Here is a 27,741-nt window from a genome sequence, read left to right as displayed (position 1 = left end):
CAGAAAGAGTTTAGTACAGAAATATTCAATTTTTCCTTTGGTGAAGCCAATACTCATGGCAAACACATGGAATCAAACATATTTGAGCCAGGATTTATAATTCACACGTGTATTACTGTGATTAGATTTTTCTGCTTTTGACTCAAAATGGCTGCTTGAGGGAAGCCTCTTACTCCTTGCCTGCTCAAGATATTTTAAAGTGGTAGTAGTGAGGAGCTCTGGCCAGGTAGCGCAGTTGGTTAGAGCATTGCCCCAATAAGCCAACATTCCCTGTTCCATCCCTGGTCAGGGCTTATACACTGAATGGCCAGATTATTATGATCTCTGAACGCATAATAATCTGACCACTCCGTGTGTGTGTGTGTGTGTGTGTGTGTGTGTGTGTGTGTGTGTATTTTAGAGGCCCAGTGCATGAATTCGTGCATGGGTGGGGTCCGGCCAGCCTGGCCAGGGGGAGGGGACATGGGCGGTTGGCCAGCCTGCCTGCTGGTCGAACTCCTGGTCGAGGGGACAATTTGCATATTAGCCTTTTATTATATAGGAGGATATACACTGAGTGGCCAGATTATTATGCGTTCAGAGATCATAATAATCTGGCCACTCAGTGTATGTTTCCCTGTCTCTCCCCACCTCCCCCTTCTCTCTCTAAAATGAGTAAATTTAAATTTTTTTTTTTTTTTTTTTTTTAATGGTAGCAGTGATACAGCCAAGCCAATAGAGTGTCTGCACAGCTAACTGTGCTAGGCCCAAATTTGGCTCTTTTGGGCCTTTTCTCTTTGATTCCTTGTGGACCTAGAGGTCAAGAGGCCTTGTAGTTTAAAACCCTTTGCACTCGGTTGTCGAGTGTGACTCGACACGGTTAGCAGTAGAATAAAGGAATCGAAAAAAGCAAGCGAGTGCAAAGGGTTAAGTGCTGAGGATTTGGCCTTTCTCTTTGGTAACTCCCCCCCATGTTGTGCTGGTTACAGTTTGATTTGTGACCTTCACAGTCTATATTGCACTCCATATTTAAAATTTAAAACATTTTTAGATTTGTCATTAAAACTGCCCTGAACCTAAATGAGGGGAAAGTTCAGAATTTTAAAAATGCTAAATTACTAGTTAGGGCAGGTTTTTTTTTTTTTTAACATTTGCTTTCACATGTTCCAAAAGATATATGAGTACTACTTATTTCTTTGGTTGAATTTAGAACCCAAGTAAAACTGTTCTACCTTCTGTAGCTACTAACAGTGACACACATTTTTCCCCTTGATATTTTGATCAATTTGCCATCTGCCAATTATTTTTATCTCCTAAGATCAGTACTGCCTGTTGGGCTTTTCTTTGCCTAATAACTATTTCTTTTTACACATATCCAGTTGTTTCTGAGCTTTTCCAGAACTCTCTTTTTCAGAGCAAAGACAAGAAGGCTCTTTTGTTATGTTACCTAGTAAATATTGACTGATCCCTATTTTGAAACTCTTACTGACTTTTATCATATGATCACTTGAAAGGAATAGTAATTCTTTAAGTTTTCTAGTTTAAACATTTGCAATTAGTTACATTTGGTTGGGGAAGAGAAAGAGATAGAAACACTGGCTTCACATGGCTCTATTCTTTAAAAGTAAGGGAAGGACTTTTCCAGAAACCTACAGCAAACTTAACCTCTCATTTATTGACCAAAATTGGGTTACTTTCCTTTTCCTAAATTAGTCTCTGGTAAAGACTGATGGAATTATTCTTAGCCAGCCAGGCCCATCCCTTTGGCCGGAGGATGTGGTTGGCTTCTCCTGAAGCACATGGCTAATGGAAGAGGAGCAGATATATGGAAGAAAATCTGTTGGGAGGGAGGAGAAAATAGATGCCGAGGTGGGGGTTGGAATCAACCAAAATAATCCTCTGCACTCACTATTCATAGTATGCTAGCAATTGAGGAACTTTAAAATATAAACATGATTTTTACTATGCAATTACTTTTTCTGGCCTTGGCTTTTACTATGTAATTACTTTTTCTGGTATTGGCTTTTTCTCTTATGTTGTAAAAGTTCTTGGGGGTGGACATGGGAGCTTATATAAGTGCAGAGAATGAAGTATGGCTAGTAGATTTCTGTGTTCCTTGTGGTTCAAGTGGAATCAGATAGTCAAGCAAATATACAGAAGCATAAAGACAGAGTCATCTAATTAAGCCAATCCTGATTTTTCAAAATAGAGATAATAAAGTATTTTTAAATTTTTTTTAAAGTGTGTTATTTTACTCTCTGTCTTTAAGGTTACTCTGAAAGATAAAATAGAAGGATATGATCTGGGAAGAGAAAGTAGAAACCAGATAAGAACATTGTATAACATCTTAAAAGGGAAGGGACCATTAGCTGAATGAATACACTAAACTATTCAATCTTTTAATAAAACTTATTGTGTCACTTTATTGGAGTGGACATGTAAATAATACAGGTACGGAGAAGGCCCTCTGAGAGCATAATTGACAATTTAACTTTTGAGAGGTCAGAGAAGAAGTTACAATTGAGCTAAATCCAGTATATTGTGTTTCCTAGGTAGATAAGGTAGGAAGTACATTTCAGGCCCGTTGATGACCACACCCAAAGACACAAGTTAGAGAGAGCATAGTCCTTTAATTTGGAAAGGTTGAAGATCAGGGTATAGTAATCAGATGTGGCTAGAGATGGAGAGCCTATTATGCTGTAGTGAGGAGTTTGGCTTCTAGATTGAAGATAGCAAGGAGCCACTAAAGGATTCCGAGCTGGACAGGAATGTCAGATTTGTCTTAGATCTCTCTGCTACACTGTGGATAATGGGTTGAGTAAGGCAGGAATGGAGGTGGGGGCAAATGTTGTAAGGCAGGAATGGAGGTGGGGGCAAATGTTGAGAAATGATAAGGGCAGAGTAGTAAAGATGACAAGGTGGGAATAAAACTGAGACAGATTTAGGAGAAAGAAATCAATAGGACCTGGTATCAGTTGAGTAAGGAAAGGAAGGAAGCTAGGATTATTTTTATTTTTCTAGTTTGGGTCAGTTGGAGATGGAGAAACAAGTTTGAAGGTAGAGAGAAGGAGAAGATGATTCAATTTAGTAAAATGTGCCACGTACTATGAGAGGTCTGAGAAGCTTATATATCATTTTACCAGAAGGATCAAGTGTAGAGAAGAAACTAGACAAAATAAAAGAGGAGTTTTGGCTTCTGGAGAGTGTAAATTGTGGCAAGATGCTTGCGAAATGTATGATAAATAAGGGTTGTAAGATTTGTTATGCAGATAAGAGTAGTTCTCCTTTTCCTGGTACTAGAGAGGGAACACCTTTATAAATGGAAATTTTTGTCCTCTTTACAAAGAGAAATTTATGCCCTGCTTTTTTAGGCAGAAAGGGAGAGGCAAAGAGTTCTTCCTATGCCTGCTGTTTTTCATTTACCTTCAGCTCAGTCTTTATGCCAAAGTGGCATGTTTTGATGTGGTATATTTGATCCCCTTCAATAATAAGCTGTACTTATTTAAAGTGTTCAGTTTGATGATTTTTGACACATGTATATCTATGAAATTTTCACTACATTCAGGATAGTAAACATATTTATCACCCCCAAAGTTTCCTTACAATCATTCCCTCCCACTCACCTTTCCTAGACAACCATTGAAGTCACTATAGAAAACATATAAATGGAGTCATGAAGTATATACTCTTTTTTGGTTTGGCTTCTTCCACTTGGCATTGTTATTTTGAGATTTGTCCACATTACTGAGCATATCAGTAGGTTATTCATTTTTATTGGAGAGTAGTTTCCATTGTATGCATATAACACAACTATTTTACCCGTTCATCTCTTGATGGACTTTTAGATTGTTTCCAGGTTTGACCTATTACAAATAAAGCTGCTATGAATATTCATGCACTCATCTGTGTGTGGACATATTTCCTTTACCTTTGGATGATAGGTGTAAGTTTAACTTTTTGAGAAACTGCCGAACTTTGCTCAGGTGGATGTATCATTTCACATTTCTACTAGCAGTGGAAATGAACATTTCCACATCCTCACCAGTTGGTATGGTTAGTCCTTTTAATTTTAGGCATTCTAATTGGTGTATAGTGGTATTTCCTTATGGTTTTATTTTATACTAGAGGCCCAGTGCATGAAAATTCATGCACTGGAGGGGTGGGGGTCCCTCAGCCCAGCCTGCCCCCTCTCACAGTCCGGGAGCCCTCAGGGGCAGGAGGCGACCTGGCATCAGGGGAAGGCGACGCCCCATCACATCTCTGCTGCTGCCATTGCCGGCAGCGCAAGCCTCGGCTGGCCCTGGTTACCTGAGCCTTGGCTGGCCCTGGGCAGCTGGGCAGCTGACATCCGAGGCTTGCCTATGCCTCGAGCCGGACCTGGGCGGCTGGGGGGCTGAGGGAACTGGGGGACTCTTGAGGCAGGCGCGTGGAGCGGGCGGGCCCGGCCTTGCCGTGCGCCTGCTGCCCTGGTGGGGCCAAGGGGACTGGGCACCGCCATCTTGTGGCTGTGGGCGCTGCCATCTTTGAGGATGTGGCAGTCAATTAGCATATTCCCTCCTTACTGGCTATGGGAGCCGCCATTTTTGAGGGTGGGGCAGTCAGTATATTCTCTCCTTATTGTCTGTGGGTGCCGCCATCTTTGACGGCAGGGTAGTCAATTAGTATATTCCCTCCTTATTGGCTGTGGGCGCCGCCATATTTGCAATGGCTTGAGGGTCAATTAGCATATTCCCTCTTTATTAGATAGGATTCCCCTAATGATTAATGTCACTGAACATCTTTTTATGCCCTTTTTTTTTGCTATCTGTATATCTTTTTTGGTGAAGTGTCTGTTCAGGTCTTGCCTATTTAAAACTTTTTATTTTGAAATAATTATAGTTTCTCTGGGTATCCTTCGCTTGGTTTTCTCCAGTTTCATCTTGCATGACTATAGTATATCAGCACCAGGAAAATAACATTGGTACAATCCACCAAACTTATTCAGATGTCATCAATTTTACATGCACTCATTTGTGTGTTTGTAGTTCTATGCAGTTTATCACACATGTTGATTCGTGTAACCATCACCACAGTCAAGATACAGAACTGTTCCATTACCACAAAGTTCCATCTCACTAACTTCTTTATGGTCACACCCACTTTCCTCCTTCTTCCCCTCCCCAGTCTCTAATTCCTGGAAACCACTAACTATTCTCCATCTCCATAATTATATTTCAAGAAAATGTTATATAAATTGAGTCATATAGTATTTAATCTTTTAAGGTTGGGTTTTATCACTTAGTCTAATTCCTTAGCAATCCTTACAAGCTGTTGCATATATTAAGTTTGTTCCTTTTAATTACTAATTAACTAATTAATTACTAAGTAGTATTCCATGATATTTAACCTTTACCCATTGAAGGACATTTGGTTATTGCCAATTATTGGCTATTATGAATAAAGTTACCATGAACATTTATGTACAGGTTTTTGTGTGAATATGTTTTTATTTCTTTGGTTGTTAGTTCCCCAAAAATAGTTGCCGCCCAACCTCCAATATGGGAGTTTAGTATTGTAAGAAACTGCCAAACTTTTACATTCCCACCAGCAGAGCATACGTTGCCCAGTTTCTCTGCATCTTAGGCACCATTTAGTGGTATCACTATTTCTTATTTCAGCCATTCTGAAGAGTAGTGGTATCTCATTACGGCTTTAAGTTATATTTCCCTAATGACTAATACTATTAAGCATTGTTTTTATCATCTATCATTTTTAGTCAAGTGTCCATTGAAGTATTTGCCTCTTTTAAAACTGGATTTTCTTAAGTGTTGAGAATTCTTTACTATTTTTAGGCACATCTTTTTATCAGATATACACCTTACAAAGAGTTTTTCCCAATCTATGGCTTGTCTTTTCATTAACAGTGTGTTTTACAGAAGTTTTTAGTTTTAGTGAAATTTGATTTATCAATTTGTTCTTTTATGGATTATACTTTTGATGTTATATCTAAGAAATCTTTGCTTAAACTAAGTTTGCAAATATTTTCTTTTGGAGGTTTTAGAGTTTTCAATTTTACATTTAGGTCTATGATCTATTTTGAGTTTTTGTGTGTGCGTATGATGTAAGGTATGGACCCAAGTTCATTGTTTTTGTGTGTTTTTTAATCCTCATCTGAGGATATGTTTCTAATGATTTTCAGAGAGAGAAGAAGGGAAAGAGTGAGATAGCGATGTGAGAGAAACATTGATCAGTTGCCTCCTATACATGCCCTGAACCTGCAATGTTTTTGGTATATGGAAGGATGCTCCAACCAGCTGAGCTACCTGGCCAGGCCCCAAGTTCATTGTTTTTAACATATGGATATCCAGTTCTTCTAGCTCCATTTATTGAAAAGGCTATCTCTAAAGTTCCAATTTCTCCACACCCTGGCTAATAATTTGAAAAGGCTGTCCTTTCTCCATGGCTTTGTCTTTGCACCTTTGTCAAAAATTAGTTGACTATACATGGGTGAGTTTACTTTTGGACTCTGTTCTATTTTGAGCTCTGTGTCCTTTACTGAAACTGCAATATCATGATTACTGTACCTTTATAGTAACTCTTGAAATCAAATAGTGTCACTTTTTCAACTATGTTCGTTATCAAAATTTTTTGGCTATTCTAAAACCTTTGACTTTTTATATAAATTTTAGAATCAGCTTGCTAATTTCTACAAAATTACCTATCAGAATTTTGATTAGGATTGTATTGAATCTAGAGAACAGTTTTGGGAGAACTGCTATCAGTAATAAGTCTTCCAATCCATGAATAAAATGTCTCCCTCCATTTCCTTTATTATTTTACTAGGAGCCCATTGCACGAAGTTTCGTGCAATAGACTTTTCCTTCACCTGGCTGCCGGCACCAGTTTTCCGCCAGCAGCAGTTTTCCTCTGGCCACCCGCCGATCAGAGCGCCTCCCGCCAGCACCCCGAGAGGAACTCCGATCAGGAGGCGCTCCGATCGGGCGGGTGGCCAGAGGAAAACGGCTGCTGGCGGAAAACTGGTGCTGGCAGCCACACAATCGGCCACCCCGAGTTCCGCCACCAGCGTCTTCCGCCGGCCCCATGGGTCCTTCCGCAGCGCAGGCCTAAACAGCGCCGGCCAACGGCCGGCGGGAGGAGCGGGGGTCGGGGACTCGCGTGTCCCCGCCCCCCACTCCTACCGCCAGCCAATCGGCCACCCTGAGTCCCGCCCCCCGCGCCTCCAGCCGGCCCAATCGTGGGCGTAGCGGAGTGATGCAATTTGCATATTACCTTTTTATTATGTAGGATTATATATTTTTTATTATTTTATTACATATCACTATTTTTTTTAAATATATATTTTATTGATTTTTTACAGAGAGGAAGGGAGAAGGATAGAGAGTTAGAAACATCGATGAGAGAGAAACATCGATCAGCTGCCTCCTGCACACTCCCTACTGGGGATGTGCCCGCAACCAAGGTACATGCCCTTGACTGGAATCGAACCTGGGACCCTTCAGTCCGCAGGCTGATGCTCTATCCACTGAGCCAAACCAGTTAGGGCTACATATCACTATTTTTAAAAAATATATTTTATTGCCGAAACCGGTTTGGCTCAGTGGATAGAGCGTCAGCCTACGGACTGAAGGGTCCCGGGTTCGATTCCGGTCAAGGGCATGTACCTTGGTTGCGGGCACATCCCCAGTAGAGGGTGTGCAAGAGGCAGCTGATTGATGTTTCTCTCTCATTGATGTTTCTAATTCTCTATCCCTCTCCCTTCCTCTCTGTAAAAAATCAATAAAATATATTAAAATATATATATATTTTTTATTGATCTTCCACAGAGAGGAAGGGAGAGGGATAGAGAGTCAGAAACATCAATGAGAGAGAAACATCGATCAGCTGCCTCCTGCACACCCCCCATTGGGGTGTGCCCGCAACCAAGGTACATGCCCCTGACCGGAATCGAACCTGGGACCCCCCCCAGTCCGCAGGCAGACGCTCTATCCACTGAGCCAAACCAGTCAAGGGAACCTCCTGTTAAGAGATTGAGAGCAGACAGAAGTCAGGTGGGAGGTGTCATCCTTGTCAGTAGCCTGAAGCCCAGGGGAAAAGTGCAGAGTAGTAAGGGATTAAGAGAAGAAATTCTATCTAAAAGAGCGCTGACCCTAGCTTAGTTGGTTAGAACATCCTCCCGATATGCCAGGGTTTGATTCCCAGTCTGGGTCCGGGCACATACAAGAATCAACCAGTGAATGCATAAATAAGTGGAACAAGTCAATGTCTGTCTCTGTCTCTGTCTCCATCTCTCTCTTCCTCCTCTCTCTCACAAATCAATAAATAAAAGATTGTTGTATTTGGGAGGAATGGAAGGACTATATTACATGAATTTCTTTCTAGAAAATATGCATTTTGTATGTATACTCATTGAAATTGTAAAGAGTAGTGTTCATATCACTTGGTAAAGGACTTACTGATGTGATTCATTACAGGACTACTTTAAATATATTTTATTGATTTTTTACAGAGAGGAAGGGAGAGGGATAGTTAGAAACATCGATGAGAGAGAAACATCGATCAGCTGCCTCCTGCACCCCCCCACTGGGGATGTGCCCTCAACCAAGGTACATGCCCTTGACCGGAATCGAACCTGGGACCCTTCAGTCCACAGGCCGTTGCTCCATCCACCGAGACAAACCAGCTAGGGCTAACATTTTTTATACTATGCTTTTATTATCTGACTAGAGGCCTGATGCATGAAATTCATGCAAGAGTAGGCCTTCCTCCTCCCAGCTGCCGGCACCAGCTTCCCTCCGGGACCCGGGCTTCCCTCGCAGCCCCGGCTTTTTCCAGAAGGTCGTCCAGAAGGACGTCTGGTCTAATTAGCATATTATGCGTTTATTATTATAGATAATATGCTGTTTTTTAAGTAATAGAACCCTATTGACTTAAAAATTATAGTCAATAGTAATATGCATGTTGTTGAGACCCAGGTTTCTGTTTTATTAATGTTATATATAATAAATCTAACATTTATATGATGTCTGTTTTGGATATGATGATAGATGTTGATACAGATTATCTAGAATCCTCACAACAACCCTGCAGTGTAGATATTATCCTCAATTTACAGATAAGGCAGTTGAAACTCAGACAGACTAACTTGAAACTAAGTGATGTATTTGACTCCAAAGTCAGTGTTCTCTATTCTATTTTTCTCCTTTGATTCCCTGTCCTCCACTTGTTACGATATTCCATACTACCTCCTAAATACTATGATGCACAATCTAATTTTTGTTTAGTGTGGTTTTATTCTGTATTTGTGTTGGAATCATAATTAGACCACTTTTTTCTCTCTCTCCTTTTAAGGGACGCCCCGCCCCCCCCAGCTTCTCCTGGTCATTCTAAGTTTTGTCTTCCATAATAGCAGCCATTGTCTAGCACAGTGGTCGGCAAATTGCGGCTCGTGAGTCACATGCGGCTCTTTGGCCCCTTGAGTTTTTAACAAAGGCCAGCTTAGGAGTACCCTAATTAAGTTAATAACAATGTACCTACCTATGTAGTTTAAGTTTAAAAAATTTGGCTCTCAAAAGAAATTTCAATCGTTGTACTGTTGATATTTGGCTCTGTTGACTAATGAGTTTGCCCACCACTGGTCTAGTGTGTGTGTGTGTGTGTGTGTGTGTGTGTGTGTGTGTGTGTGTGTATTTAAACAAAAGCATACTAATACTTATTCTGTGTTCTCTGAGTTGTAAATTGACTGTATTTATTTTTTCCTACATGTGGATGTTAAGCTGTGATTGCAGCACTATTTCTATACTGTTTTATTAATGTTGACTTTGTTCCTACAATCAAGTATTGTAGTGCAATGTACTGTAAATGGTTGTCAAATGATTCTCCCATTTTTTTCTTTTTGTTGTAAGAATTCCTTTGATCAACTGTTTATTATTATCATTATTATCATTATTATTATTATTATTATTGTTTTTCAGCAATGATAGAACCCAAAAATAGTGGAATCATTTATTTTTTAAAACTCTTCTCAGGAAGTATTTGCTTTTTGTTTTGGTAGGATATAGTGGAATTGAGTACCTGTGTGAAATTCCACATTTATTCTAGCACACTGGGCTTCTTCTTCTTTTTTTAAATATATTTTTATTGATTTTAGAGAAAGAGGAAGGGAGAAAGAGGAGAGAGAGGAAAGGAAAGAGAGAAACAGCGATGTGAGAGAAACATCAATGGGTTGCCTTCCGCACGCACCCCTATTAGGGACCTAACCTACAACCTGGGCATGTGCCCTGACTGGGAACTGAACCAACGACCTTTCTTCCATGTATGGGACAACGCTCAACCAACTGAGCCATGCCAGCCAGGGCTACACTGTGCTTAATATGTTCTTGAATAAAGTGGATTTCCTTTGCTTAATAAACTTGGGGATAAATTAGTTCACTTTCTTTTGCTTCTTGTTGAATTTTCCCCCTGACTCTAGCTGTGTTCATATAATGTCATTTTCAACGTTAATTTTCCTTCTTTTAAAATCACTAATCATTTTTGTTCTAATTTCCTTTCTAATGTGCTAATAATTTTCCTTTCCAAGTTTGGTGAATTGTCTTGAATGTAGCCAATTGATGGCTTGTTAAATCTCATTTTTCTTGCAAAGTTCTATTTCTTTTTTTTTAAGTTATTACAAGTATTATCGAAGTTATTATACATGCTTTGCTTAAAAAACCAAAGTGTTCAGTAAAGCTTATTGTGGAAAAGTTCCTTGACTCTGCCTCTACCTCACTTTCCTTTTTCCCCTGCCTCGTGGCAATTGCTTTCATTTCTTTTATCAGTTTCTTTTGGTATTTGCCTTCAGATTTCTAGATAAAATGCTCTTACTGCTACTTAATGTTTTCAGTTTTAACCATTTTCTTTTGACTTTCCATTGTAGAAAGTGAAGTTTAGTACATTGTCATTCCCAATTACACATGGGCACATTTCTCATCCCTCAATATAGTTATATCTTTATTGTGGTTAAATGAATATTGTTTTCATTATTATGACTACATATTGTGCTATTCATAGCTAAGTCATATGTTATAATATTATTATTTTGCTTCCTTGTACAGTTTTTTTTTCTAGAATTAGCGATTGTTGTTATTATTTTTCTGTGTACTTATGCTAATTAATTCCTAAAGTGCCTGAATCTCATCTCAACACTTAAGTTAGTATGTCAATTTTATTTTCTTGGAGACTTCTCCCTCAGAGCCTTCTAAACTTTTGTAATCTGAACTGGGCTGTGTACATCTGCCATTCTGAGATCTCCCCTCTCTATCATTTTGAGGAGTCCCTTCGCCTTTCTGTTGTGATGGATCACATGTTTCTTAGACACATGTCCTCTTTTATTTGATTATTTTGCACTCATTTTGGTGGAGTACTTCCTCCAGTAGCTGAAGGCTATGGGAGGTAAATTTTTGGTACCTTACATATTTTAGAATGTCTTTATTATCCCCTCACACTTAATTATTGCTGATGTAGAATTCTAGATAAAAATTTCTCTCAAGCCGAAACCGGTTTGGCTCAGTGGATAGAGCGTCGGCCTGCGGACTGAAGGGTCCCGGGTTCGATTCCGGTCAAGGGCATGTACCTTGGTTGCGGGCACATCCCCAGTAGGGGGTGTGCAAGAGGCAGCTGATCGATGTTTCTCTCTCATCGATGTTTCTAACTCCCTATCCCTCTCTCTTCTTCTCTGTAAAAAAAATCAATAAAATATATTTAAAAAAACAAAACCCTCTCTTTTAAAAAAAAAAAATTTCTCTCAAAATTTTGAGGGTATTGCTCTCCATTTTCTTCTAGCTTCCAGTTTTGCTCTTGAGAAGTCTGATAACATTCTAATACCGTTCTTCATGTGTATCTGTTCCCCTCCTCCCAGTCTCTTAGATTCTTTTCTTTGTCCTTTATGTTGTGAAATTTCATGATGTACGTTAGTATGGATCTGTTTTCATTCATTGTGCTAGTCCTCAGTGATGCTTTATTTCTTTCTCTTCATTTTCTGTTTTCTTCTGGAACTAGAAGTTTCAACTGTGGGACTCCTAGACAAATTTTAATATTCTCTTCCATTTCCTATTTGTCTGCTTAACCCTTTGGAAAAATTCTTTTACTTTTGTTGTTGCCATGGTTTCACCTCCTTTTTCCTCCTATGTGCCTTGACCAGGAATGGAACCTGAAATCTTTTGGTGTATGAGATAACACTTCAACCAATTGAGCCACCACACGGCCAGGGCTTATTTTTTTTTTAATTTAAATAAATCTTTATTGTTCAGATTATTACAATTGTTTCTCCCTTTTTCCCCCCAGATCTCCCCATCACCCGGTTCCCTCCCGCAACCCCTGTTGTCCTTATCCATAGGTGTATGGTTTTTGTCCAGTCTCTTCCTATACCCCCCACACAGACACCCCTTTCCCCCTGAGAATTATCAATCCACTCCCATTCTATGCCTCTGATTCTATTATGTTCACCAGTTTATTCTGTTCCTCAGATTTTGAATTCACTTGATTTTTAGAATCACTTGTTGATAGATATTTGTTGTTCATAATTTTTATCTTTACTTTTTTCTTCTTTTTCCTCTTTTTAAAGAATACCTTTCAGCATTTCATATAATACTGGTTTGGTGGTGATGAACTCCTTTAGCTTTTTCTTATCTGTGAAGCTCTTTATCTGCCCTTCAATTCTGAATGATAACTTTGCTGGGTAGAGTAGTCTTGGTTGTAGGTTCTTGCTATTCATCACTTTGAATATTTCTTGCCATTCCCGTCTGGCCTGCATAGTTTCTGTTGAGAAATCAGCTGACAGTCGTATGGGTGCTCCCTTGTAGGTAACTAACTGTTTTTCTCTTGCTGCTTGTAAGATTCTCTCTTTGTCTTTTGCCCTTGGCATTTTAATTATGATGTGTCTTGGTGTGGTCCTCTTTGGATTCCTCTTGTTTGGGGTTCTGTGCGCTTCCTGAACTTGTATGTCTATTTCTTTCACCAGGTGGGTGAAGTTTTCTGTCATTATTTCTTCAAATAGGTTTTCAGTATCTTGCTCTCTCTCTTCTGACACCCCAAAAATTCGGATATTGGTACGCTTAAAGCCATCCTGGAGGCTCCTTATGCTATCCTCACACTTTTGGATTCTTCTTTCTTTCCGCCTCTCTGGTTGGGTGTTTTTTCTTCCTCATATTCCAGATCTTTGGTTTGACTCTTCGGGTGCGGTGGTCTACTCTGTATATTCTTTATTTCAGACAGTGTATGCATAATTTCTGACTGGTCCTTTTCCATTTTTTTGGTATTCTCATTAAGGTCCTCGAAGGTCTCTTCAAGTTTCTCAGCAGTTTTTAGAAGATTCTTGAGTAACCTTATAAATATGGTTCTGAACACTGTGTCATCCATTAGTTTGCTTTCATCTATCTCTCCTACTTGTGACATACTGCGATGTCTCCACATTTTGGCTGCCTCCCTGTGTTGATGGAGTGGCTTTGTGTGGTCGGTAACCTATAGGGGCTGGTAGCTCAGCTTCCCCTATCACCCTAGGTGGTCGCTCTTGGTACTCCCCTTTGTGGGCTGAGTGGAAAGTCTTGGTGTAGTTAAAAGCCCTGATTGCTGTTGGTACACTGGGAGGAATTGACCTCCAGTCCAATTGGTTGTGAGGGCCTGCTGTGTCTATAACGGAAGAATTGCTGTGCTGGAGACACAGTAGGGCTTTGGTGCTCACTGAGTCTGCCTCTTGAATGTGTCTCTTATGAGAGTGGTTGAAGTCTGGTGTCGTCCACACCGACAGAAAAGTCACTCTCACTCTCCGACCGATGGCCGAGAGTCCCGTAGGCGTCTGGGTCCCCCACGTGTCCCCAGAAACTGGAGTTCAGAGTGGTTGGGATTGTTGGTATCACTGGCGGGAATTGATCTCCAAGCCAGTTGGCTGTGAGGATCAGCAGTGTCTCTGCTAGGAGAGCTTCTGTGCTCAGCTTGGATGGGGCGGAGTCTCAGGGTGGCGCAGACAAGCTTTGGTTTCCCGTCTGCTCCGCCCTAAGAGGGGCGGTTTCTCCGTGCCCAAATTAATGGCTGCGCGCCTCTGAGAGAAGGCAGCTTTCAAGCCTCTCCCGCTGCCTAACAGACCAGTTTCTCCCCAGCTGGGGCTGGATTTCAGTGCAGACCGGAGGTTTTGTTTTTCTCCCGAACGAGAAATCCAGTCACTGGGAGGGCTGTGCTCAGCTTGGATGGGGCGGAGTCTCAGAATGGCGCAGACAAACTTGGTTTCCGTCTGCGCAGCCCTAAGAGGGCAGGTTTCTCCGTCAGGGCTTATTTTTTATTTTATTTTTATTAAGGTATTATATGTGTACATATCTTACCATTGTTATTTTTATTTTTTGAGAGTACATTTATTAAAGCTGGGGACTGTAAAACAAAGAAGGGCTTAGGCTGCCCACTGCTCTGCTTTCCAGGTTGCAAGTCCTGTCGGGGTTGCCGTTGGAGTTTAGGAGATGCACACCTGTGGAGGAAGAAGATGGGGACGAGGGGGGACGGGGGTGAGGTGCGCCAGAAGGGAGAGCATGCCTATTTTATCTTTTTTAACAAGCACATGTTCTTGTTTCAAGGTTACAGTATCTTTTTTTCTCAGGTTATAGCAGTGATGGGCAACCTTTTGAGCTTGGTGTGTCAAACTTTGCCAAAAAACTGAGCATAACTCGGGTAGTGTGTCACTTTGAGGAAAAAACATTATTTCGCAAATGTTTCATCCTCAGGAGCAGCAAATGTTTCATCCTCGGCATGCGGCCGCCTCAGCTGCCGCGTGTCATCAGAAATGGCTACGCGTGTCAGTGCTGACACGCGTGTCATAGGTTCGCCATCACTGTTATAGAGGATAGGTTTAGGTTTCCCTCTTACTGTGTAGACTTTTTCCTCCACTTTTCACTTGTCTTTAATATTGAAGCTTTTCTCAGATATTTGATGATATATGGCTATCTGCTTTTTAAAAAAAAATATATATATATATATATATATATATATATAATTTATTTATTTTTTATTATATTTTATTGATTTTTTTACAGAGAGGAAGGGAGAGGGATAGAGAGTTAGAAACATCGATGAGAGAGAAACATGGATCAGCTGCCTCCTGCACACCTCCTACTGGGGATGTGCCCGCAACCAAGGTACATGCCCTTGACCGGAATCGAACCTGGGACCCTTCAGTCCCCAGGCCAACGCTCTATCCACTGAGCCAAACCGGTTAGGGCTATCTGCTTATTTTTTAAAATGGGGCATCAAAATATTAATGACAGTTCTTTAATCATAAGCGGCACTTGCTAACTGCAACCCTTGAACAAGCTTTGTGCCAATCTTGTTTTCAGGTTTGTCTTCACCTCCACTTTCAAAAGTACTTGATGGTAGCACATTTCCTGAATGTTGAGTGGTTTTTGTTGGAAATCAGTTTTCTTTTCACTGTTGGCTTAAGTTTTAGCTTTTTCAGGTGCTAAATCACTTACCATGAGTACTGCATTCCAGCTTCTAAAATTGTTATTGCCATGGTTTCACCTGTCCTTTTTGTTTTTGTGAGTTTACACTCTTAAAAAAAAGTGTTTTGCTATCATTTAGTGGAGTTTCAGTTGGGAATGGCAAGTGTGTGTCTTCAGTTCACTGTTGGAAGGTCTTTCAATTTGTTTTTGTTATTTATTGAGGTGAAAATTACATAACATACAATTAACCACTTAAAAGTATACAATTAAGCCCAGTCAGTGTTGGTCAGTGGTGGAGTGTTGACCTAGGAAAAGAGGTCACTAGTTTGATTCTGGGTCAGGGCACATGCTTGTTGCGGGCTCAATCCCCAGTTGGGGGCGTGGAGGAGGAGGCAGCCAATCAGTGATTATCACTCATAATTAATGTTTCTCACTCTCTCTCTCTCTCCTTCCTTTCTAAAATCAATAAAAAACAAACAAACAAAAAAAAAAAATAAAAAAAAAACCCAGCCCTAGCCAGTTTGGCTCAGTGGATAGAGCATCGGCCTGCGGACTGAAGGGTCCCAGGTTCGATTCCGGCCAAGGGCACATGCCCGGGTTGTGGGCTCTCCTCTCCCTTCCTCTCTGAAATCAATAAAAACAAACAAACAAACAAACAAAAAACACCAAAAAACCAAAAAGACCCCACCCATCACCATTAAGTTACCAACTATTACTAACCCCTCCTACTCCACCCCCTGTCCTCTGATGACTTCTAATCTGCTTTCTGTCTCTATGATTTTGACTATTTAGATACATCATATAAAAGGCAAAAGGCATCATACAATATGTGACCTTTTTTGTCTGGCTTCTTTCCCTTAGCATGGTGTTTTCCAGGTTCACCAGGTTGCAGCATCTGTCCATATTGTATATATGCACCATAATTTGCTTCCCCATCCATCTATTGATAGACATTTGGGTTGTTTCTACCTTTTAGCTATTATGGATAATGTTGCTATAAACATTTTAGTAGTTTTCTGTGATGAAATGTCTGCATTCTCTTGGGTGTATATGTACGGTAGAGGTGGAATTGCTGGGTCCTGTGCTAATTATATGTTTAATATTTTGAGGCACTGTCAAACTATTTCGCTGCACCATTTTACTTTGTCACCACTAATGTATAAGGGTTGCTATTTCTCCACATCCTCACCAACTCTTATTTTCTGTGAGTGTGTGTGTGTGTGTGTGTGTGTGTGTGTGTGTGTTTTAAATTAAAGCCATCCTAGTGGGTGTGAAATGGTATCTCTTTGTGGTTTGATTTGCATTTCCTTAATGACCAACCAGTGACGTTGAACATCATTTTATGTGCTATTCAAAATTCATATATCTTCTTTGGAGAAATGTCTATTTAAGTCCTTTTTCCATTTTTAAATTGGGTTATCTTTTGTTGAACTGTAAGAGTTTTTTGTATATTCTGGTAATTATATATTAGATATGTGATTTGCAAATATTTTCTCCCATTTTTTGGGTTGTCTTCACTTTCCTTTTTTTGCATTGTATTTATTGGGGTGACACTGTTTAACAAAAATATACAGGTTTCAGGTGCACAATTCTACAACACATCATCTGTACATAGTATTGTGTGTTTATCACCCCAAGTCAGGTCTCCTCCATCACCATTTATACCACCTACTAGTGGCCAAGTATAGAGATTTGTGCACATTGAAAGGAAATTAATTAGAAGAAATATTTTAATATCGCTATTTGCCCTTCCTCTATAATAGAAATGTCAACCAAATTCACGATCGACAATGACAGATCAAAACACATGCGTGCAATTGGTGCCAGCAAGAGCTTTCTATGTATTGTGCATGTGCGAGTCAACTTAGCCTTTTATAGATATAGAATAAACTTGCTTAATTAGACCTGCTTTCTGATGTAGCTAAACTTTTTCCAGCACAGTGAAGCACCCCAACTTCTCTTTCAGGTAATTGTCAGCAACACAGCAGTAAATATCAACACGAAGCAGATTATCATTGTAGATCACGCAGGGAGAACAAAGGGTAAAATATTTAACTATAGCAGTGTTTGACTATATTCTGTACAGTGAGAAAACCTGAAGTCATTTTTAAGGTTCACCATTTCTTCTGTTCAGTTGGGTCAAGTTTCTAAGCTTTCTAAATCTCCATTTTCCAGCAAATGAAAAGAAAATAGGATCCCATCAAGTCTCCTTTCTACATACTTCAGGACTTCTGTGAGGATCAAATGAGATGAGGCACGAGAAAATGCTTCACAGACATTTGGTTAAAGTGTAAAATGTTTCCACCTGGCTATAAAGCAAGTTGTGTTCCTGGGCTGAAGAAACTCCAAGGAGGCTAGTCATTGCAAGGGAGAGAAAGCTGGGCATTGCTACATGACGTCATTACCCGGTGCCCACAGTGACCGTTTCTGGGCTGGGCTGGGCTGGGCTGTGGACCACCATTTGTGCTATAGAGTCTTGGCAGCGTCTGCTGCGATTTGGTGGGCTGTTGCACCAGGGTGGTGGTGGGGCCTATGTCCCACTTCAGGGAAGCCGAGTGTTGCTTTGTGGGCACCAGGTCCACGGTGCTGTTTCTCTGTAAATGGGCAGTGCACATCACGGCAGCTTCTGTGTTGAGCGCCTACCCCCTGGTGGTCAGTGTGTGTCATAGTGACAGGTTGGAGAGTCGGACACTTAGCATATTAGCCTTTTGTATATATACTAGAGGCCCAGTGCACAAAATTTGTGCAAAGGGCTTAGCCCTCGCAGCCCTGGCTGCCTTGGCCGCCCCTCACAGTCTGGGCCAGCCCTTGCAGCCCCTCGCAGCCTCGGCTGGCCCTCCCAGCCCCAGCTTCGTCCAGAAGGTTGTCTGGACGGTCGTTCTGCTATTTGGTCTAATTAGCATATTAGCTCTTTATTTTATATATATTATAGATAGATAGATACCCTCCTCCATCCACTTCATCCCCCACAATCACCACACTGTTGTCTGTCTTCACTTTCTTGATAGTACCATTTGATGCACAAACGTTTTTAATTTTTATGAAGTCCATTTTATCTAGTTTTTATTTTGTTGCTCATGCTTTTAGTATCAAATCTAAGAATCCCATAGCCAAATCTGAGGTCATGAAGGTACATACCTATACTAGTATTTTCTTCTAAGAGTTTCATGATTTTTACCTCTTATATATAGCTCATTGGTCTATTTGGGGATAATTTTTATATAAGATATGAGATGGACGGGTTTAATTTCATTCTTTTGTATGTGGTTATCCAGTTGTCCCAGCATTGTTTGTTGGACTATTCTTTCCCCCATTGAGTTGTCTTAGCACTCTTGTGAAAAATAGTTGGCCATAGATGTTTGGGTTTATTTCTGGACTCTCAGTTCTGTTCCATTAGTCTATATATCAACCATTATATGCCAACACCACAGTTTTGATTACTGTAGCTTTGTAGTTTTTTTTTAAATATACATTTTATTGATTTTTTACGGAGATGAAGGGAGAGGGATAGAGAGTTAGAAACACCGATGAGAGAGAAACATCGATCAGCTGCCTCCTGCACACCTCCTACTGGGGATGTGCCCACAACCAAGGTACATGCCCTTGACCAGAATCGAACCTGGGATCTTTCAGTCCGCAGGCCGACGCTCTATCCACTAAGCCAAACCGGTTATGGCTGTAATAAGTTTTGAATTGTGAAGTGTGAGTTGTCTTTCTTTGTTGTTACTGTTTTCAATATTATTTTAGCTGTTTCGGGCCCCTTTCAGTTCCATATAAATTTGTGGATTGGTCTTTCCATTTCTGCAGAAAAACCCATAGAAATTTCAATAGGGATTGCATTGACTCTGCTTTGTGGAATATTGCAGTGTTAACAATATTAAGACTTCCAATTCATGAACAAGAGAAATCTTATTATTTATTTAGGTCTTTAATTTCTTTCAGCAATATTTTGTAGTTTTTAGTATACAAGCTTTTTACTTCCTTGGTTAAATTTATTCCTAAGTATTGTATTCTGTGGAGGCTATTGCAAATAGAATTGTTTTCTTAATTTTCTTTTTGGATTGTTCATTGTTAATGTGTAAAAGCACAATTGAATTTTATGTGTTTTATCTTCTACCCTGCAACTTTCCTGAATTCATTTATCAGCTTTGGTTGTGTTTTATGGATTATATGAGACTTTCTATATATAGAATCATGTATCTGCAAATAGAAATAGTTTTATTTATTTCTTCCTTAACAATGTGGATGTCTTTTATTTCTTCTTATTGCCTAATTGTTCTGGCTAGGACTTTCTAGTACATTATTGAAAGCTGCCATCTTCTTGTTCTTTATCTTAGGGGAAAGCTTTCAGTTTTTCACCATTAAGTATGATGTTAGCTGTGGGTTTTTCATTAATGCCGTTGATAATTTTAAGGACGTTCCTTTCTATTCCTAGTATAGGAATAGAGGTTTTTTTTGTTTTGTTTTGTTTAAATCACGAAAGAGTGTTGAGTTCTGTCAAATATTTTTTTCTGTGTCAATTCATATGATCATGTGTTTTCCCTCTTCTTTCTAGTAATGTGGAAATTTTATATATTGAACCACTTTTTCATTCCTGGGATAAATTCTCTTTGGCCCTTTTAATGTGCTATTGGCCCTTTTAATATGCTGTGAAGTTAGAACTGTGTCACTACAATTTGTGTTCCAGGTAGTAGTGGGAAGCAGTATCTCCCACAGTTACTCAACTCTATACTTGTGTGAAAGTAACTGTAGACCATACATAAACAAATGAACATGGTGATGTTCCAATAAAACTTTATTTGTGGATCCAGAATTTGAATTTCACATCATTTTGTGTCATGGAACAGTATTATTTTAATCTTTTTTCAACTATTTGAAACCATCCTTAATTGTGTAAGAATAACAGGTAATAAGTTAGGTTTGGCCTATGAGCTGTATTTTGCCAACCCCTGCTTTATTGTGTAAAACCATACATAGAAAACCTCTGTTGTCCAGATTACTTGCATGCTTGCATGAGGCCCCCTGGTGGCTAAAGGAACACATACCAAATAAATCTTGAGATGGTCAAATTTCTGAAGCACCATGAATTTGAAAAGTCTAGAGTTGGGAATCTGGGCCTAGGAATGTTTATCATAGTGAGATTATAATAGCTACTTAGGAAAAAGATGAAGCAGCATTCCCCCACATTTTATATTCCAATATTTACAATGCTTTAGGACATCATTCTGATTCAGAATATGTTTGCTTCATCTAAAGTTTATTTGGTGGAAGGGTATGGATTTCAGCATCAAACACTGAAATGACATTGGTACGATAATTACGTTTTAATGAAACTATAGTCTTTCAAGAATGACTTCCTTTCACCCTTCTTTTTTTACTCAAAGGGTTGAAGTTCAATAAATTAATAATTTTTGCTACTTTATCAAGTAACATTCTTAAATAAAACTTGATTTTTATGTTTTAACTGCAAGTGTGTGGTGGCAAAGAATTCAGTGACTGCTAAGAATTCAGAGTTGGGTTTTGTCCTCCTTTGAACTAAGGTGACACCATTTTTTAAAAATTGTGATAAAATATACATAACATAAAATTGACCAGCTTAACAGTTTTTTGTTTGTTTGTTTTTGTTATACTCACCAGAGGACATTTTCTCCATTATTTAGAGAGAGTGGAAGGGAGAGGGAGAGTTAGAGAGAGAGAAACATTGATGTGAGAGAGATATATCAATTGGTTGCCTCCCACATGCACCCCAACTGGGGCTGGGGATTGAACCTGCAGACCAGGTACATGCCCTTGACTGAGAATTGAACCCGAGACCCTTCAGTCTGCGGGCTGACGCTCTAACCATGGAGAAACACAGGCCAGGGCTCTCTCATCTATAATAATAAAAGCATAATATGCTAATTAGACCGGACAGCCGAACGACCTTCTGGACGACCGTCCTGATGAAGCCAGAGCTACGAGGGCCAAGCCCCTTGCACAAATTTCATGTATTGGGTCTCCAGTTTTCTTATAATAGTTCAGGCCCCATACCTGACTTCTCCCTTGCTCACATCCATTTCATTGGCAAGTTGTCAGCTCTACCTTAATAATAATAAAAAACACTTCATTTCTTACTGCTTTTCTGTTTTTACAAACCATCACCACCCAGGTCTTATGCTCTATTATTTTGTATGTGGATTATTGCAATAGTCTTTTAAATGTATATCAGATCATGACATTCCTTTGCTTAGAACCCTACAGTGGGTTCTAATATAAACCATTCATTCTACTGGTTTATGAGGCCTTACTTGACTAGCTAGTGCCCCGCCCCCCCTCATCCCCATCTCTCTCTTTTTTAAAAAAATATACTTTGTTGATTTCTTATAGAGAGGAAGGGAGAGGGATAGAGAGTTAGAAACATCAATGAGAAACATCGATCATCTGCCTCCTGTACACCTCCCCCCCACCTCCCCCGGGGATGTGCCCGCAACCAAGGTACATGCCTTGACCAGAATTGAACCCGGGAATCTTCATTCCGCAGGCCAACGCTCTATCCACTGAGCTAAACCGGTCACGGCCATCCCCATCTCTTACCATTCTAACCCCCCAATTTTATTCGCACACGCTTTCTTTTTTGTTTTTTAAATATATTTTTTATTGATTTTTAGAGAGAGGAAGGGAGAAGGATAGAGAAATAGAAATATCAATGAGAGAGAAACATCGATCGACTGCCTCCTGTATGCCTTCTACTGGGGATCGAACCTGCAACCCAGCCATATGCCTCACGGATAATCGAACCGGTGACCTCTTTGTTCATGGGTCAGTGCTCAACTACTGAGCCACACTGGCTGGGCCCCACTGACTTTCTTGCTTTTTCTCACATACTCCAAAACTACTCCAGCCTCCATCTTTAGGCCTTTGCACACACTATTTCCTCTACCTGCAGTGTTCTTCCCCTAGATTTTGTATAGCTCAGTTCCAAATATCCTTTTAAAAAATATATATATATTATTGATTTTTTACAGCGAGGAAGGGAGAGGGACAGAGAGTCAGAAACATCTATGAGAGAGAAACATCAATCAGCTGCTTCCTGCACATCCCCTACTGGGGATGTGCCCGCAACCAAGGTACATGCCCTTGACCGGAATCAAACCTGGGACCCTTCAGTCCGCAGGCCGAAGCTCTATCCACTGAGCCAAACCGGTTAGGGCCCAAATATCCTTTTGATAGCTCCTCAAATATTGGAGAAAGAGCCTTTCCAGATTCCATATCTAAAATAACTTTCTCTCATTCTCTTACTTTCTTCACGTTACCCTATTTTATTTTTCCTTAAATCAGATGTCACCCCTTACATACGTTACTAGGATGTACGTTCTGTGAGGATGAGGACTTTGTTTTGTGTACTCTTGTACACAATCCTATTTTCAGTGTCAAGAACATAACAGCTATTAGGGGCTGCTAAAAAACTATTAAGTAAATGGTCACATTGCTTCTTGTTTAGGACAAATGCACATATATAGTTGAAGTGAATAGCACAAAGTTAGCACCCCAAAAAGTGGAATAATGTGGATATAGAAAGAAACTGATTTCTTGGTGATTTTGTTCAACTGATGAAATAACCAATTCTGGAGCTGTCCTACCTTTGGACCTCTTGTTATATTGGATAATAAGTAACCTCTCCCATCCCCCCTTTTCAGCTACTACTTTGAATTGGGTTTTCTGGTTCTTTGAAGCCTAGAAACACCACAGTTCATATAGAGCTATTTTACTACTAAATTTAAAAATAACATCTTGGTTGGAGAAACTGACGTAAGACTGATCTCTCTCCCTGCTAGTGCTCCTGTTTTCTTTCCCTCTCCCCTCTCCCTCCTCCCTCTCCCTTTCTCCCCACTAGTGCTCCTGTTTCTTGCTGGCTCTGTGATCTGCACTTGGCATGCGCCTCTATACTCATTGGCCCTTGAAGCTGTATGGCCCATGGCCATGGGGACCCCACAGACAATGGACACAAGCTATAACCTAGTGAGATGCTGGATTGAACTGTGCAAATATGGAGCAGAAACTCTGGGCACTGGCTTTGATCTTAGCCCTGTTGAAGACAAAATGGGACCTTTTCCATGGCAGGACAGAGGGAGATGGGATCTTAGAAACTCGGGGGTTTAATTCCACAGAAATAAAGCTTTCCACAATGCCTCATCCTCCCATGGTGGCCTCAAGAAATTCTTATTCCCACGGCACCCCAAGAGCTCCACTTCCACCGGCAACAGGTGGGGACATGGAGAGCACCCCATCGATAACACCTTCCCCCTTTCACTCAGTCTCACAACTCCCCTCCCCTCTGGTAACTATCTCTTCTCTTGTCTATGAGTCTGTTTCAATTTTGTTTGCTTATTTTGTCCTTTAGATTCCACATATAAGTGAAATCATATGGTATTTGTCTTTCTCTTGTTTCGCTTAGTATAATACCTCCTAGGTCCATCCATTTTGTTGCAAATGATAAGACTTCATTCTTTTTTATGGCTGAGTAATATTCCATTGTATATATGTACTACAACTTTTTTTAAAAAAAGAATAGTTTGTTGATTTTTTTTTAGAGAGAAAGGAAGGGAGAGGAAGAGAGTGAAAGAAACATCAATATGAGAGTGTAATGATCTGCTGACTCCTGCACACGCCCTACCTAGGATCAAGCCTGCAACCCAGTCTTGTGTCCTTGATTGGGAATTGAACCAGCAGCCTTTTGGTGCATGGAATGATGCCCAATCAACTGAGCCACACCGACCAGGGCTCTACTTGTCTTTTGATGGGCACTTGGGTTGCTTCCTTATGTGATACTTGACTCTTGACATTTTACATGGCCTTGAAAATTGTTTAGAAACTTTTTATAAAGCTCAATAAAATATAAAAAATGTCAAAAGACAGTGGTGAACACACAATACAATATACAGATGATATATTATAGAATTGTATACCTGAAACCTATATCATTTCATTAACCAATGTCAGTTAGCTCATTAAATTCAACAAGAAAATAAGAAAAACATTGGAAGACAAAGTTGTATGTTTTACAGGCAAAACAAATCTAGACTGTTAGAAGTTAATATATAGTGTTATTTTTGGTGGAGAGGTGATGACTTAGAAGAGAGCCAAAAGGGAGCTTCTGGGATGTTCATATTCCTTTTTTTTTTTTTTAAGGGGGCTGTTACAGGGTGTGTCTGTTAGTGAAAATTTATCAAGCTGAATACTTGTGTGCACTTTTATGTATGTATTTTGTACTTCAATAAAAGGTTAGAAAAAACTTAAAGCAATGTTACCATCACAACTATATAAAACATATACCTATGTAGATCAAGACATGTATGAAAATGTTAACTGTTAGGTGATAGCATGTGTTTACAATTTTCTTTAATGATTTTCTTACAGTCAGATAAGTAAATTTTTAATTTTAAAAACATTTTAATTGGGATAAAATTTACATAATATGTTCTCTATTTTATAGCAGCTTTATTAAAATATAATTCATATACCATACAGTTCACCCATTTAAAATGTACAATTTAGCCCTAACCGGTTTGGCTCAGTAGATAGAGCGTCGGCCTGTGGACTGAAGGGTCCCAGGTTCGATTCCGGTCAAGGGCATGTACATTGCTTGAGAGCACATACCCAGTAGGGAGTGTGCAGGAGGCAGCTGATCGTTGTTTCTCTCTCATCGATGTTTGTAACTCTCTATCCTTCTCCCTTCCTCTCTGTAAAAAATCAATAAAATATATTTAAAAAAATAAAATGTACAATTCAGCAGTTTTTAGTATATTCACAGAATAGTGCAACCATCATCATAATCAACGTTAGAACATTTTCATTATTCCAGAAAGATACCCAATGCCCATTAGTAGTCACTCCCCATTTTTTTCCAAACCTCTTCTTTGTGGTTGTTTATTTTTTTAAATATATTTTTTAATTGATTTCAGAGAGAAGGGAGAGGGAGAGAGATAGAAACATCAATGATGAGAAAGAATCATTCATTGATCAGCTGCCTTCTGCGTGCCCCCTACTGGGGATCGAGCCCACAACCCAGGCATGTGCCCTTGGCCGGAATTGAACCTGGGACCCTTCAGTCCACGGGCCGATGTTCTATCCACTGAGCTAAATGGGCTAGAGCGGTTGTTTATCCTATCTAATAAAGAGGGAATATGCTAATTGACCCTCACGCCATGGCAAATATGGCCGCACCCACAGCCAATAAGGAGGGAATATGCTAATTGACCATCCCACCCTCAAAGATGGCAGCGCCCATAGCCAATAAGGAGGGAATGTGCTAATTGACTGCCCCACCCTCAAAGATGGCGGCGTCCACAGCCAATAAGGAAGGAATATGCTAATTGACTGCCATGCCCTCAAAGATGGTGGCACCCACAGCCACAAGATGGTGGTGCCCAGTCCCCTCAGCCCCGTCGGAGTCCCCCAGTCCCCTCAGCCCCCCAGCCACCCAGGGCCGACCCGAGGTGCAGGCAAGCCTCGGATGGCGGCTGCCCAGCCGCCCAGGGCCACCTTGAAGCTCAGGTAACCAGGGCCAGCTGAGGCTTGGGCTGTCGGCATTGGCAGCAGCAGAGGTGTGATGGGGGCATCGCCTTCCCCTGATTGCCGGGTCACCTCCTGAGGGCTCCCGGACTGTGATAGGGGGCAGGCTGGGCTGAGGGACACCCCCCCCCCCACCTTCCAGTGCATGAGTTTTCATGCACTGGACCTCTAGTTTTTTAATAACTCTTTCCTCTAGCTTTTTATCCCAGTCAAATAGGGGTTTACTACTTTGGAGCTCTGACTTTCTATTTCTCTTGATTCATTAAGTATTGTGAGTAGTATACTTTTAAAAATTCAATTTAATATTTTAGAGTTAAAATAAAATATAGCATACCAATCTTAAATTTTAAAAAGGGGAAGACAGGGTAGTTATCATGTATTGAGTTCTTACTGTTAGTTATTGTGTTAGGTTGCTTGTCTTAAAAACAGTCCTGTGTGTTTCCAGTGATACTCTACTTACCTCATGTCAGTTTAATAGAAAAACAGCCTCAGAAATCTAGGACTTATGGAAATAGTTAAATAGTAGGATGCTGGTTAATCATAGCAACACCAGAAGTCTAAAGATGGGGGTACTAATGTAATAAAACAATGTGATCTTGAGTACTTTTGAGAAGAGGTGGTGCTTCACTCTGTTGTATCTGTGAACAGTTTTATCTTTGGTTTCCCAATGATGATCTCTTTGGGAAAAGTGAAGGTATTCAACCAGTACCTTATACTAGGGCTTAGTTCTTCTGCCTCTGTGAAAATGGATAATAATTACTTTTTCCTAAAAGTGACGTTGCAAAATATCCTTATTGCTACAAACACTCTCAGTAGCTAATTTGCCAGGAGCTGTTTAGTGTTAAATACTCCAGCAAGGGGTGCATTTAAAAAGTTCAGTCCTTGTTAGGATTGCTTTAACAATCAATTGTAAGTTAAAGCTCCAGTGAATTATTTTCTGGTTGAGATAAATGACCCAGTGGCATCACAGGACTTTCATAACCTGGTCTGCTATGACCAAAGGTATGAATCTTGATGGTGTGACTGTGGAAGAAAAAGCTGTTACTGTTAATCATAAAAATTTCCTTAACACAAAGAAAAGTTATGAATTTTACTGCAAGGAAACTAAGGCCTTGGAGAGATTAAGTGATTTGATTAAGAGCTCACTGTTAATGGCACAGGTAGACTAGAGTCTTGATCTCCTGAGTTGCGTCCATAATCCTTTTCATGAATAAACTTAATGTGTATACCTTACAACTAAAAACCTTTCAAAGACTCAGTTTTATTCTTTACTCTGTTTTAGCCTAAGACTCCAGATGAGGCTGAATTTGTATGATTATATCATTCTATAATTCTATTAATATTTTTTAGAATTATGAATATGATTTTTTTGTAAAGCATTTATTGTTTTCAGATAATGTTTTCTGATTCTCATTTTAGAAAGTATGGAAATAGAAAAACATTATATATAGATCTATGGAAATAACCAGTACATTTGGTTAAACATACCACTCTTGACTTTTAGAGAGAAAGGAAGGGAGAAAGAGAAACATCTATGTGAAAGTGAAACATCTATTGGCTGCCGCCTGCACACCCCTACAGGGGATTGAGGCCAAAACCCAGGCATATGCCCTGACCAGGAATCCAACCAGTGACCTTTTGGTCCATGAGATGACACTCAACCAACTGAGCTACATCAGCTAGGTCCACACACCACTCTTTTTTTAAAAATATATATTTTATTGATTCTTTACAGAGAGGAAGGGAGAGGGATAGA

General features: G+C 40.0%; 1 protein-coding gene across 1 annotated transcript in view; it reads left to right on the top strand.

Annotated features, from left to right (window-relative positions):
• The window catches only part of NFATC3 (nuclear factor of activated T cells 3), a gene marked incomplete at its 3' end in the record, with an annotated part of 105,365 nt that overhangs the window by 14,842 nt on the left and 62,782 nt on the right, over positions 1 to 27,741 (top strand).

The sequence above is a fragment of the Cnephaeus nilssonii genome (genome assembly GCF_951640355.1).
Source record: "Cnephaeus nilssonii genome assembly, chromosome: 20".
NCBI lineage: Eukaryota > Metazoa > Chordata > Mammalia > Chiroptera > Vespertilionidae > Cnephaeus > Cnephaeus nilssonii.
Note: the sequence above shows the minus strand (reverse complement) of the source record. Positions and strands in the feature narration are given on the sequence as shown.